General features: G+C 35.0%; 1 long non-coding RNA gene across 1 annotated transcript in view; it reads right to left on the bottom strand.

Annotated features, from left to right (window-relative positions):
- Positions 1-5312: 5312 nt before the first annotated feature.
- The window catches only part of LOC128250038 (uncharacterized), a 62177-nt gene continuing 52954 nt past the window's right edge, over positions 5313-14535 (bottom strand). Inside the window, exon 3 of the long non-coding RNA XR_008266159.1 lies at positions 5313-5672. This is a non-coding gene — a long non-coding RNA (uncharacterized LOC128250038). The remainder of the gene's footprint in view (positions 5673-14535) is intronic.

Raw genomic sequence — 14535 nt, 5'->3', positions numbered from 1 at the left:
CATATATATATAGATGTATGTCTATATATAATACATATATAGATGTGTGTATATATATATATCGATGTATATATAATGCTTATATGGATGTGTGTATGCATATATATACATATATATGCATACATCTACGTTTATATGCATCTATCTATCAATATAATCAAAATAAGCAACAAGGATAGCCAGAGCTAATGCAGTATGATCGTTTCAAGCGACTCCATTTAATTGAACAATGCAATCATTACATCAATTTAAATGCAGAGCAATCCTCAGCTGCATAAAGACATAGAATTAGATTAAATTAAAAACAGATGGACACATTAGTATAATTTTACCAAAAATCTCCAAGGAGGGAAGGAGATAGACAAAGAACATGCTGTCTTCACCTCAGCTTAGAAGCTACTAAGGTATCAGGAAGAAAGACCTGTTACAGATCTAGTTTGTCACTGTTTTATGGGGTCAGTTTTAATTTATAGTCTAGTTTATCAAATCTTTGTATATCTAAGACCAAAAGAGCAAGGAGCAGTGTCTGTTAGGAAGGGAGCTGAGGGAGTCGACAGAAATCATAGTGGGTATAGTCATAAAAACTATCAAGATTAATTTGAAGCAATATAATGAGATTTGGTAAAGGAAATCTTAAATCAAGATGTTAGCTGACAATTAAAGGGGCAAGCCACTAGTAGACCATCGATAATGAAACGGGGGAAATTTTATCATGGGGTACTATAGTTAAATATTTTAAACAACATTGCCATATTATATAAAGTTAAAATTTAGGGTTATTCAGAAGATTATTAAGAAGAATATTATAACAAAAGGATGAAAAGTTTTTTGAATACTTTTGAGTATATACCAAACTTTTTACTACAATAGAGGGAGGAAAAGAAATTACCTAGAAATAGTTTGATATTTATACATATTATATACTTAAATACTAACTTATTAGATTGTATCTGTGAAGATTGATCAATTGGTATTTACTGGTATTTAATAAAGGAGTACTGAGGTAAAAGAACATGCTAACTATATATTAATTAAATTATAACATCAAGGATAATACAGTGTAGCATTACATAAAGAAGCACATAAACAGGAAAATAGAATAAGACAAAATTCAAAGGGATAAAACCTCTGAGAACTTCTCATGGAAACCCCACAAAACCACAGTCATCTTGACCACTAAGGAAGCACCTTCTCCTAGTTGTTCTCCTTCAATTTATAGATGCATGCTTAGAGCAAGCCCATCCACTTGGGTCAAGTTTGCCACTCTCATCCACCTTTCAAGAAATTTGATGGGAGGCAGCACTTCCCTCTCCTCACTTTCCTCTTCAAATGAAATTTTCAAATGCTTCCGAGGACTTTATTATGGTCAAAGAGGAAGGTCTCTGTCTTTCAGCTGGTTGCTAGTTCAGGAGAGCTGAAGCTGCTGTAATGGTGGTAGAAGAGTTAAACATTAAAAATGCATATACATTGCAAGTAGTTGTTATGTATTGGTGAAGGAACCTTTGCTAATGGGCTGAATGGATTTTATAAAATATGGTTTAGTTAGTTTGTGTGAATATAGCAGTAGCACTGTCCCAGATAATTGAGTAATAATTTAATATAAGTTAGATATTAGTAGAAGATCACTAGTTGATCAGCTTGAAGTATTTATTGTGAGTTAGATGTACTGTTTAGGATTTTGATCTATTTTGAGTGTGAAAGAAGCTGAATCCTGTGACCATAACAGGAAATGCATAAACAATATCCTGCCACTGGTGAATAGGGTAGGGTTCAATTCATGTGGTATTACTATTAAATTGTTTTTGTGAAGTTGGATTCTAACACTAATATTGTGCATGTGCATGTCATAATCAAAATACAAAACTGGGTTTCTCTCAGAGATCCAGAACATCTTGTCAGCTATCTCTGTGTTCTTTGTTAGACTGAGTAATGCTTAAGGCCATCTTAAAAGCATTAAAAAAAATAAAGTAATTTTTAAAAATACAACTATGAGAAAACTAGTTGAAGTTCTAAAAGGACTAAAACCTAAGAATAAAAAAAAAAGTTGTAATCTTACTCAAACTCATCATATGCCAGGTGTAGTGAAGGTGTATGGCCTAGTGGTTAGGGTATTCAGGTCACAATCGTGAGTTCAAGTTCCAGTGGTGCATTGTGTCTCTTGAGCAAGACACTTTCATGTTGCTCCAGTCCACGCAGCTGGGAAAAATGAGTAGTACCTGTATTTTGAAGGGCCAGCCTTGTCACATTTTGTGTCACACTGAATCTCCCTGAGAACCAGAGTAAGAGCATGTGTGTCTGTGAAATGCTCAACCACTTGCACATTAATTTCATGAGCAGGCTGTTCTGTTGACTGGATCAATTGGAACCCTTTTTGTTGTAACCAACAGAGTGTCTTTTTTTCTGGGGGGGGGGGGTATGTGCGGCATATCACTGGGACTATTTTATTAATGATAAGATAAATGTGTCTAAGTATTTTTTTAAATCTAAAATAGAATTCTTCAGCTAGTGTCATTTTCATTAGTCTTCCTGATTTGAAATTTTATATTTGTCAGCTGCCAGCATAGATAGGCACAGGCTGTGTAGTTCAGAAGTTCACCTTGCAACCATGTGGTTTTGGGTTCAGTCCCACTGTGCAGCAGCTTCTACTATTGTCCTTTATACCAATACTACTGTGAGAGATAATGTTTCTTTATGCTGAATCAAATATCTCACCATGCACTTGTGATGTTCTTTTCCATTTTCATATCTTACAATAACATCGTTGGTTTCCAATGACTGAATCCTGAAGATTCTAATTGGACAAGAGGTAACATATAAGGCAATACAAATAATCATGGAATGGTAAATAATTTCACAACCATTTCCCAGTTCAAATTTAAATAAATTCTTTAATAAACACCTCATCTGATCTCCATTTTCTTCTCTTCTGCAAGTTTTTCCTCATATGTGCTCCACTTAAAACATTACACTTCATTCTTGTCAAAGCAAATATATATGTAAACTATTCTGTCTTCAAGATCTTTTTATTTGGATTTATTAGTCCACCTGAGAGAAGTTATTTCATTATAATAATGGCTTGGTCAGGATTTTGAAGCTAGAATATATACAACAGGGATGGCTATTATAAAGTATTTTGTCCAAAGCTCTAACAATTTTATCAGTCCACTGCCCTGGGTTAGTAATTTATTTATGAAAGGATCAAAAGCCAAGTTGACCTTGGCAGGATTTGAATTTAGAATTCAAGGAGTCAAAATTATTTTTTATAAATCAAACATTTTAATGTCTCTGCCAATTTGTCACCCTACTCTCTCTCTATTCCCCATCTCTACTGTGTCTTTATTCTTCACTTCTATGTGTTTCAACTTATTTCTCTATTGCATCTCACTTATCAAGCTGTCATTATACCATAATCAGGAAGGCTTGCAATTGGCAAGTTCCTTTGACTAACAAATGAAGAAACAACAAATCTAGTAAAAGTTTATGCAAATAACTCAATTTATTAGAAAAAAATTATCTTTATGACAACTGAGAAATGTGGATGTAAAATAGCTATCAAATGGAAGAAAATAATATTCAATGTTAGAATAGAAAGATTGGCAGCTATATAATAAATAGCGCAATCATCTGATAAATTCAACTAATTTTAAATGTCTTAATTCTTTAGCTTTAGATTCTTTAATTAGTTAGCAAAAATGAGTTAATGCTGTTGCTGTTGTTGTTATTCTTGTAGTTGTTAATTAGATCCACTCAGTTCTGTATAACAAACTCTTTCCCTTGAACTTATCCGATCAAATTGTTACAATGGCAGAACATAGCAGAGAGGTCGTATTTCTATGTGATTCACAACCATGTTGCTGTCTTTATCATAAATTAGCTAATTGTGAAAGGATATGGCAGTCTGGACATGTTCTGTCCTGTTTGACACCTAAATTTGTTATATACAATGTTTAGGTGGTAAGAATGATGATTATAGTGGTAGTTGTGCTCATAGTAATACAACAAGTTGGTACTGGTGATGCTGATACAGCTTGCAGTAGTGATGGTGATATATATGATGAAAGCAGTGTCAGTAGGGCAAAAGTAATAATAATGGTAATGGCAAGTAGTGATGATGATGGTGGTGGTGTTGGTAGTAACTGTGATAATAAGAGCTGTGACAGCAGTAATGATGGGGTTGAAGGTGATGGAAAGGATAATCCTAATGGTGATGATCAAATGTCTGCTACATCTAGAATAATTTGGCTTAGGCAGGGGATTAGGCAGATCATTTCCACGTGTCAATGCAGGAGAATGAAAGCATATATAATATAGTTTAATGCTGGTTACTATGTAACTAGTATTACTGATTACTGGAGGAAGGTTGTGGTAATATATGAGGTCTGATCAATAAGTATCCGGACTGTTGACATAGTAATGAAGCTAAAGCTTGCCGAGTGAAGCTGCTTGGTAAAGACTGACTTTGAACTCTGCTGTGCATGAGCACTAAGTTTTAACGCTCTAGCCCACTTCCACTTTTTACGGCAGTGCTTGGAAGGAAGGTGCATAGCGTATGATCATTGCTATGACCGTGGCAGAGAAAGTTGTCATGACAATACCTGCTCATAGTCCTTCGCAAAGTAGCAGAAAGTGTATGGAGTAGAGTGTAAGAACCACACACAAGTGTATGAGTAGTTCAGATGTTTCAAAGATAGCCAAAAAAATGACAATATTGATGAACATTCTGGGAGACCCACAACCAGCAGAACTGAGAAAGACACTGCAGATATGCATGCAGCTGTGAGGGGAAGTTGTTGAATCACCATCCATGAGTTATCAGAGGATGTGCAGATTAGTTACAGTTCAGTTCAGTCCATTATCACTGAAGATTTGGGTATGAGACGAGTGTCTGCAAAGTTTGTGTCAAAACTACTTTCAGCTGACCAAAAAGACACTCGGGTTTCAGTTGCACAACATCTTGATTGTGAGGAGAATGGTGAAAACGTTTTGAAAACTTTGTGTAGGTCTCTGAGCAGGTTTTGCCAAACTTTTGGCAAAATGTGATGCAGATTCTCTGCTCAACTTCCTTTGTCATGGTCAATGTGATGATCACATGCTACACACCTTCCTTCCAAGCACTGCTGTAAACAGCGGAAGTGAGCTAGGACGTTTAAACTTAGTGCACATGCACAGCAGAGTACAAGATAAATCTGTGCCAAGCAGCTTCACTCTGTGTGCTTTAGCTTCGTTACTATGGCAACAGTTCAGATACTTATTGATCAGACCACATATGGTTGAAAGACAACATAATGAGACTTAATGTGTGTATATAGATATTCATTTAGTGAAAGCAAACCTCTGAATCAGAAAGTCTTGGATTTGACTCCACTTGGACAAGCAGCTTCTTGGACCTTGAGCAAGTGTTTTCTACCATCATCTCAGGTCATCATAGTGATATTTGGTTGATGGAAACTGTGCCTGTTGGATGATGTACACCTGTAATTAGAGTGACTTGCCTTGTCACACAATTTCATGTCAAATCTGTTTGACAATACTAGTAAAGGTACTCATGTCTGTGGAATATTTGGTTCCTCATATTACAATTCAAGAAATAGGTAACTCTGTTGATCAAACAACTAGAGTATTCGTTGAAATTGGTGATGAATTTCCATTTGTTTTTGCCTTTTTTTCATCAACTACATATAGTGAGAGAAAAGAGAATGAGGAAAAAGTGAGAAAGAAATGACAAAATTATAAAAAGTTTTTCCTTTCCTGAAATAAAGAGTTATTTCTAAAATATCAGCTTCCTCTTTTTTCCTTGTCCCACAAACTTATTTGAATTTGTGAATATCACAACACAGTTTTTCCTAATGCAGACCAACATTAGTTTCCTCAAACTCTTTACTTTTTTCTTTACACTTGAAAATATAACTACAGCAGTATGTACACTGATTTATAGCTTTGGTCTTTTCACTATTGCTTAAGCTGATAAGTGAGTGACAGCAGTACAACTAAACTTAATAATACTTCAGCTGTCAACAGGCAAGCTACAGGTAAGTTGCTTTAATTGGGGACTTTATAATAACAACAGTGTCATGTATCACTTAGAATATCATTAGACACCTTAGCTGATGTTATGGTTAACTATTTAACATTGGATGTAAAAAAAGTAATTTCACATTTGAAATAGCTAGCACCAAATGCAGTTTCAACACAAGGAAGACTATACCACTTAAGATTTTATGGTATAGAATTTTGAGAATAAATGATGTACACTTGAAATGTGAAAAAAAAAAGTAAAATATTAAACATTGTTTACAGAAACTTGTTTGTGTAAATCTTCAAAGTTTGTAAGCCAAGAGAGGATTCTCTACTTACTAAAAGTAGCAACCAAATCTTTCAAATTTCACAATAAAATGGAAGGACATTGAATAATGTAGTCCACGGTGTGAAAAGATACCCCCCACCCCACCCACACATAGATGGTCATGGTTGGACCTCCTTTCTTTATAAGTTTGCTCAATCAGGGCTGATCTGTAGTTTTCTAAGACTTGAAACTTAGTAAAAAAACAAAAAACAAAACAAAGTAAAATAGTTAAAAATCAAAGAACAATCTTGTTTTCAATGTCCAGTGAATTATACACAATGCTGCCTATTTATAGCTATGTACATGTGTGTGTGTACAGAGCCAATGTATGTGAATTGTGGTTTTACTGCCCTCTGAACTAACTGATGCTTAAATATTTTTTTTAATTGTCCAAAACAACTAATGGAAGATATTTGATCATTTCTTCCTGAATGTGATGACTTGTGTCAAATTAACAATTTAAAAAAATTTCCGTTAGGAGGAAAGGTCACTGCTCATGAAAGGACTATAAGATTGTTGGAAGAGAGGGAGGTAGGTTATCATCAAACTGAAGAACACTTGCAACATAGTGGACTCTGCCAAAATCAATCAATGGTAGTGTTAAACTGGGTGATAGATTAAGTTTACTCTTCAAGTATGCCATGGTAGGATTTGAACTCAGAACATAAAGAGCCAAAACAAATACTGCAAGACGTCTGACACTAACATTTTTACCAACCCACTACCCTAGACTAGTACTTCATTTATTAACCATTAAAGGATGAAAGGCAAAGTTGACCACAACAGGGTTTGAAATCAGAATGCAAGATACTGGAAAAATATTACAAGTTATTTCATCCAATGTTCTGAAGATTCTGATAATTTACCACTATTTTAGATGTCTCAATTCATCATCAAAAGTCACAAATTCTTCTAAAAGTTTAATAATTATCTCCATATAACTATTGTATTTCACCACCTTTTCAATGTTATGAAATAAATCATTAAAACATGAACAATGGACCAGTGATATATTTATCATTATAAAGAGCTGAAGCTAAGTTGTCACAGAAATACTTTAGTATTTATTAGCTTCCAGATTCACTGAGAAGAAAATGTAATCTGGTTTAGCCTATTGTAGCCTAACATAAAATACAGCATCACAGTTGTTAATGATCAAAGTGAAGATGAATTATAACAGTATAACTATCATTATGAAAAGTCTCCCAGTAAGCATAACTAGAGTAGATAAACAGTCAGAGAATGCAAGATTTATTGATGTTCAAAGGTATACAATTTTCTAAAAAATTCCTTTCAAAAGCCATATCACTCTTTAGAAAAAAATGCATTGCTTATATCAAGATTATTGAGTATACAAGTTATATCAGATCAGATGATAAGTAACAGAATATATTTCTCTTGTGTATATGGAAAGTTTAAAGAATTAAAACAGAAGGATTTGGTCAGTTATTGTGTATACAGAAATGAAAGATATGGTTCCATAGAAAGATGATACTTATCCTCTTATAAAAAAGTTTAAAGTGAAAAGTGAAATGAAATTTTATCATGAATTCTACTTGAAAAGATCCTGACTACTTTGCTGACTGAAATCTGATACCTCTGGAGGTTTGTCATAGGTCAAGAGGGTCAGAGAAATATGGTCACAATTAGGAAATGCGTGAAGTGTGCATGACAAACAATTTGTTATTAGATTACCAAGCATCCACACACACACCAACACATAGATATTGAATAAATATTTTATACATACAGGCACATATGTGTGCATACATACATATTTACTTGTATATATACATCAACATTTTATGTCTGCTTTCCATGATGGAGTGGATTAGACAAGCTACTAATGTCCTACTTGTATATGTCATTTTTGGAATAGTTTCTATAGACAGGTGCCTTTCTCAACACCAAGATCTTTCTAGGGAATATTGGAAACATTTTATCAGGGCACCAGCACTAGTGAAATTGCTTTCTAACCAACAAAGCTAGAGAGCCTTCATTTTATTCCTTGTTGTTTTCACTCATTAAGGGCAATGACAGAAATGAACAAGAGTGAGAAGGTGAAAGAAATGAAAGTGTTGATAAAGGTGGCAGGGTGGCAGAGGAGGGAGAAATAGTGAGGTGCAGCTACATGAGATCAGTCCCATGTCTTCCTTGGTTTTTCCTTTCTTCCATAGGTTCCATCCAACTTGGAGCACAACATTTCATTGTACAACTGTCATCCTTCATATGCATCACATGCTAGTATTAGTATAGCCACCTCCCTTGGCATATTATTTTCTGATTCTTCTTCTATCCAGATTTTTTCTCAGCTCATTTGTATTTCTTTGTTCATGCTCATAAATATCACACTTCCATCTGTGTATGATTGCTTCATTTCTTTGTAGTCTTTGCAAATCTTTTGCATTCCATATCTTTGTCTTGCTAGGTAGGTAACAAATGCTATCAACCACTAACAATATTTCTGAGCATTGAAATGTGGCTATTTTATATATATATATTTCATATTAACTATTCTTGTGCATCTTCCACAACAAAGTCTGTCTTCTCTGCTAGTCTGTGATCCCAAGTATTTGTTAGTTTGTCTGTCTGTCTAACACGCAAATGACTGATAGACATGGCCCCTACTATGAACTATCTTTCCTCTAAGTAATAAGATTATTGTGTTCTTTTAATTTTCCAGGAAAGATTAGATTCTTTCTCTGCCTGGTATAGACTGTAATATCAGTACTATTAAAAATAAATTGAAATAAAGAAAACCGGACACTCTATTCATCATCATACATAGAATAGTCCTTCTAAAGAAAACAAGTCAGTGGCACAAAAAAGAATAAACTGGGTCTGACAGACAATGTAATAAATTTATGTGAGTTAGAAATAAGTGAAAGCTCACAAAATTATCTCCAAGATAGAGGGAGCAGAACATCTCTTTCTCATTAAAGAATGTCACTATAAGTAAAAGAAGAAATGTATTGAGATGCACTATTACAAAAATTCTGAAATATATCATTGGTATTGTTTTGTGTTCCAAGTTATTATGAGAAAAGGAAGACCCCAACAATATTGCTAACTGAAGGCAATCTTTTTGAAATTTGCACATCTGTCTATGTTAGGAATATAGAAGTTTCATGTGACATTCATATGTATGTTATACTAGTATCTGTTTATGATACCATAGCTGTTGCACTCTGTAATTGGTATACTAGGGTATCATATCAGTTTAATGACATGTTCATCATAATCCTTCAGGCAATAACAGAAGAATTTAAGATAGGCTGTCACTGGGAGCTTCTCTATGCTGATGACCTTGCTCTTATAGCTGGATCACTACCTGAACTAGAGAAGTTCCAGGTATGAAAGCAAGGTCTAGAATCAAAGGGTCTTAGAGTTAACCTAGCAAAAACCAAAGTCTTAGTAAGTAGAAAGGCAGACAAATCACAAATCCCTTCAGGCAGATGGCCCTGCTCAATCTGTAGACAAGATGTAGGTAGAATCTCTGTAAGATGAACCCAGTGTAAGCTTTGGACACATAAAAGGTGCAGCAATATCAAAGGAAGGTTAAGAGGGAAACAAGCTTTTGTATGTGGAAGATGCACAGGTACAATAAACACTGAAATTGGACAGAAAATAGACTCCATCAATTGCCAGGGAAGCAAGCTAGAGATAGTAGATAGCTTCCGTTATCTAGGTGACCAAGTTAGTAGTGGAGGTGGATGTTCCGAGAGTGTAGCTGGGAGAATAAGATTAGGCTGGGCAAAGTTCAGAGAGCTTCTACCCCTGCTTGTAACAAAAGGCCTCTCTCTCAGAGTGAAAGGCAGATTGTTTGATGCCTGTGTGTGAACAGCTGTGCTACATGGCAGTGAAACATGGGCTGTGACAGCCGAGGACATGCGTAGATTTGAAAGAAATGAAGCTTTGCTGGATGTGCAATGTCAGTGTGCATGTTCAACAAAGTGTAAGCATCTTGAAAGAAAAGTTAGGCATAAGAGGCATCAGATGTGGTGTGCACCAGAGATGACTGTGCTGGTATGATCATGTGATGCGTATGGACGAGGACAGCTGTGTAAAGAAGTTCTGATATCTAACTGTGGAGGGAGCGTGTGGTAGAGGTAGACCCAGGAAGACACAAAATGAGGTGGTGAAGCATGATCTTCGAACTTGGAGCCTCACAGAGGCAATAACTAGTGACCGAGACCTTTGGTGGTGTGTTGTACTTGAGAGGACCCATCAAGCCAAGTGCACCCATGCTGGTAGCATGTAAAGAACACATTTCAAGTGTTGGGCCTCGTCAAGGCAAAGTGGTTGAGTTCCTTTCAAGCATTGGGCCTCATGGAGGCAAAGTGGCTGAGTTCTTTTCGAGTGTTGGGCCTCATGAAGGCAATGACCAAGACCTTTGGCATTATGTCATGCTTGAGAAAAAGACCCATCAAGCTGAGCAAAATAACAGTCGTGGAAGATACCGATGTCATGCAATTGGCACCCATGCCAGTGGCACATAAAAGCACCCGTTACACTCTCGGAGTGGTTGGCATTAGGAAGGGCATCCAGCCGTAGAAAACCATGACAAATCAGACTGGAGTCTGGTGCAGCCTTCCAGCATGTCCAACCCATGCCAGCATGGACAATGGACATTAAATGACGATGATGACACTAGCAGCCATAACAGTTGCAATGTTTAAATCATTATCATTAACTAACTTTCCCTAAACTTAATCAGCCTTATCTAAATTATATTCTGACTCTAACTCATTCATGTGCTAGGATATGAGTTCAGTTAATGATCATGAGTGCATGGATCAACTATTATTGCATTAATAGCATTCATTTCACCTTTTAGAACCATATTAGAAGGCTGGCAGTTGGGAAAACATTTCACTCTAAATCTTGGTCCATGAAATTTGTGAATAAAATAACATTCTTGTGGAAATATTGTGACCCTGCAGATAAGCTGGATCACTCAGTCACTCACTCATGCTCTTGCTTGATGGGGCTGGGGTCATCCCAGTTAGTGGTCTCCACCAGACCTCGCCACTGCTGGTTATCCTGTGCCAGACCCTCTGCATCCTCCAAGATAATGTTGAGCCCCCTGGAGATCTTAATCATGCACATTCAGCCATCCGGTGCCATGCCTGCCATGGGGCCTCTTTCAGCCTGTAGCTTCTGTGTTGAATGAGAGTAAGGCCTGGAAGCAGGAAACAGAAGAAAATATAAAAATGAAAAAAATTTGTAATTATAATTTCACATTGTTTTTTCTTATTTGTTTGTTCAAGAAGCTGAGTAAATACTCGTGATCTTTTGATGCTCTCACATGAAGGGACTGGGATAAGTGAATGAGGTTAGTAGGGTTAACACTTAATTCATGACTGGAGTGAAATATAGGCCGGAAAGGAACTTTTAAAAGATGTAATCATAATAGAAACCAAATAATGATAACATTGAACTACAGATTCATGTTAGAAAATATTGAGTGTCACTGAAGTAGGTATCAAGGGCTTCTGATTATTGTAGTTAAATTAATTCTCATTTTGGCATTAACAGTTTGGCTGTTAGAGGTAGGATATCTAGATTTACAGCATTGTAGATAATTGGAATATATATCTGAACAAATGAAGAAATGTTAAGTAATAGTCTGTTACTTATAAGTAGACAAGAAAATTATGAACTTTTAGAAATTATATAGATGTATATGTTACCAATAGTGGCTGAAATACTTATCAAATTTTTCTAGCAAGTAAAACCCATCCTTCTAACCTCAATCTTGACAGCTAAGACCCATCTGCCATTAATCAAAATAAGCTCCCCTGGTAGCAAAGAGTGATTTTTTTCCTAGGTCACTGAAACAGTCTCATTTTTAACTGCTCCAAACTAAATTTGTTACCTTCATTTCCTGTCAAACAGATGATGACAACCGTGATACCTAGCCACCTTAGACAATCATTGTGAACTCTGTTGGTAACTAAATTCTTCCCTCTACATTATAGAAAGACATGGCATAGATTATCAGCCATAGTGAGGAAGCTGATACCCAGCCCTACTAAATTACCATCATGCTATCCCTACCTTGTTAAATAAGCTACCCTTACCTCTACAATTTTCAGTTGCCTAAGACTTCTACTGTAAGTACCACTGGTAGTTACACCATTTTCCTACTTCATGGCAAGACGAGGCTTCTCAGAAAGCAACAAAGTTTATAAAAAAAGCTTCTACTCATGTAAAATTCGCACCCAAAAATTTTCAAAATTGCTGATATAGCCAGAGGAAAAAGGTTTGCGATTTAGTTGTATTTAGCATAATTTCACTTACTTATGATTAGATTTCATTAAATTTTCATTAAATAAAAATGATTTCTGATTAACAGGTATCATATTGAGAGCTATTAAATTACAAAGTGTTTGTATTGTTTATAATAAACTTTATTTTACATTTTTTGCCCACAAGAGAGTATGTCTGATCTTTAGCATATTGCTGTATGTCTTCTCAAATCACAATCACAGTAAAAGTTGTTGATAAGAATTACCAACAAAAACAAAGCTGATAAATACACACAGGCGTATTTATCAGCTTTGTTTCTGTTGGTAATTCTTATCAACAACGTACATATCATTATGTATGTCAATGATGCTCCATTGCGATAGGTAAAAACTCCAAGCAATGTAAAATATGGCCCGAACTGTGTTTACCAACATGAATGTCTGGCTTTAAAAATAGTTAACCATTTAATGGTTTTACTAAATCTATACAGAAAAAGTAAGCATTATACTGTCCAACATAAATAAAAGCCATTATTTTTTCTGTAAAAACCTATTCTGACATTAAATGAGTCAACTTCTGGTATGAATGTTTATGTTTTGTACATCTTTTTTCAACGAAACAAATTTCAAAAAAAATTCAGGAAACAATCTACTCATGTAATTTGCGCACCCACTAAAGATCATTTTTATTTTTGTGAAAAAAAGTGCGTAAATTACATAGATTTTTATGGTAATAAATTTATGTCTGGTCTCAGTATGGCATCATGAGGTTAACAACAATTGCAGCCTATTGTGCATGTGTGTTGACTTCCTTTCTTTCCTCAGAAGGGACAAGGGTTCTTTACAAACATCATGCAAATGTCTTCAAGTGATTACATCAGAAATGTTTTAAACATTCTGAATGATTCAGTCTTTCATATTGAAGCAAGGATATACAGGCACTATTTATGCTGGACCAAACACTTTATGTGAATGAATGATCAAAGAATCGCAAAACAAATGCTATATATTGAACTTGTATCTTGATAATACCTTCAAACTAAGGCTGTAGTTTTTAAGTCTATTTAGAGTCTCCCATGAAAACATTTCAGGTAAGTGAAGCCAGCTGGGGATAAAATCATTTGGCTGCTATAAATGGACAAGAAAATGGGTAAAAGTTGTGGATGTATTTAAAACAACATGCATTTCCCTTACAGAATTTAGGTAAGCTGCACCGAAAATATACAGTTTATGAACTGGATATGGTAAGCTTGGTTTGTGTCTCCACAACATAATTTAAAAATGTGTAATAACACATGTATATTAGATATTTGAGACAAATATTTATGTATTAGTACAATAGAGTAAATTACTTGACATTCATAACCAGAAGTATCTATTAACAAGTGATTCATTCAGGTTGTATTGATATAAGTGATCAATACTTCAACATCCAGACAATATATATAAGAATGACAGAACTGATATAAGATAGAATATTGACATATTTTGCCTTTATTTTTTATAGGATGCTTCCAGATTTTAAATTTCTAAGTCAGATTTGAGAATATATATATAAAAAAAGGAACAAATAAGATACAAACGATAAAACAAGTAGATTCAATTTTTAAAACGCCACCACTAATTTTGTTACTCTTGCATGAATTATTGAAATGATTGACAAATATCTTTGCTGAAAAAAAGGACAAGTTTATTCCCAGAATGCATATTTGTATTACCTACATACATATGTACATATGGGTGCATGTATGTATGTTTGTGTGTGCTTGTGTGTGTGTGTGTGTGTGTGTTTGTTAGTGTGTGTGGGGTGGGTAGGTGGGTGTTGAGGGTATCTTTGTATTTGTGTTTATTCTCTCACCATTTGGAAAGTAATGTTGGGTTGTTTGTGTCTCTGTAACTTGAACAAAAAGAAACCAACAAAATAAGTATCAAATTAGAAAT

This window comes from Octopus bimaculoides, chromosome 19, assembly GCF_001194135.2.
Source record: "Octopus bimaculoides isolate UCB-OBI-ISO-001 chromosome 19, ASM119413v2, whole genome shotgun sequence".
NCBI lineage: Eukaryota > Metazoa > Mollusca > Cephalopoda > Octopoda > Octopodidae > Octopus > Octopus bimaculoides.
The sequence above is the reverse complement of the archived record's forward strand: the minus strand, read 5'-3'. Positions and strand labels throughout refer to the sequence as shown.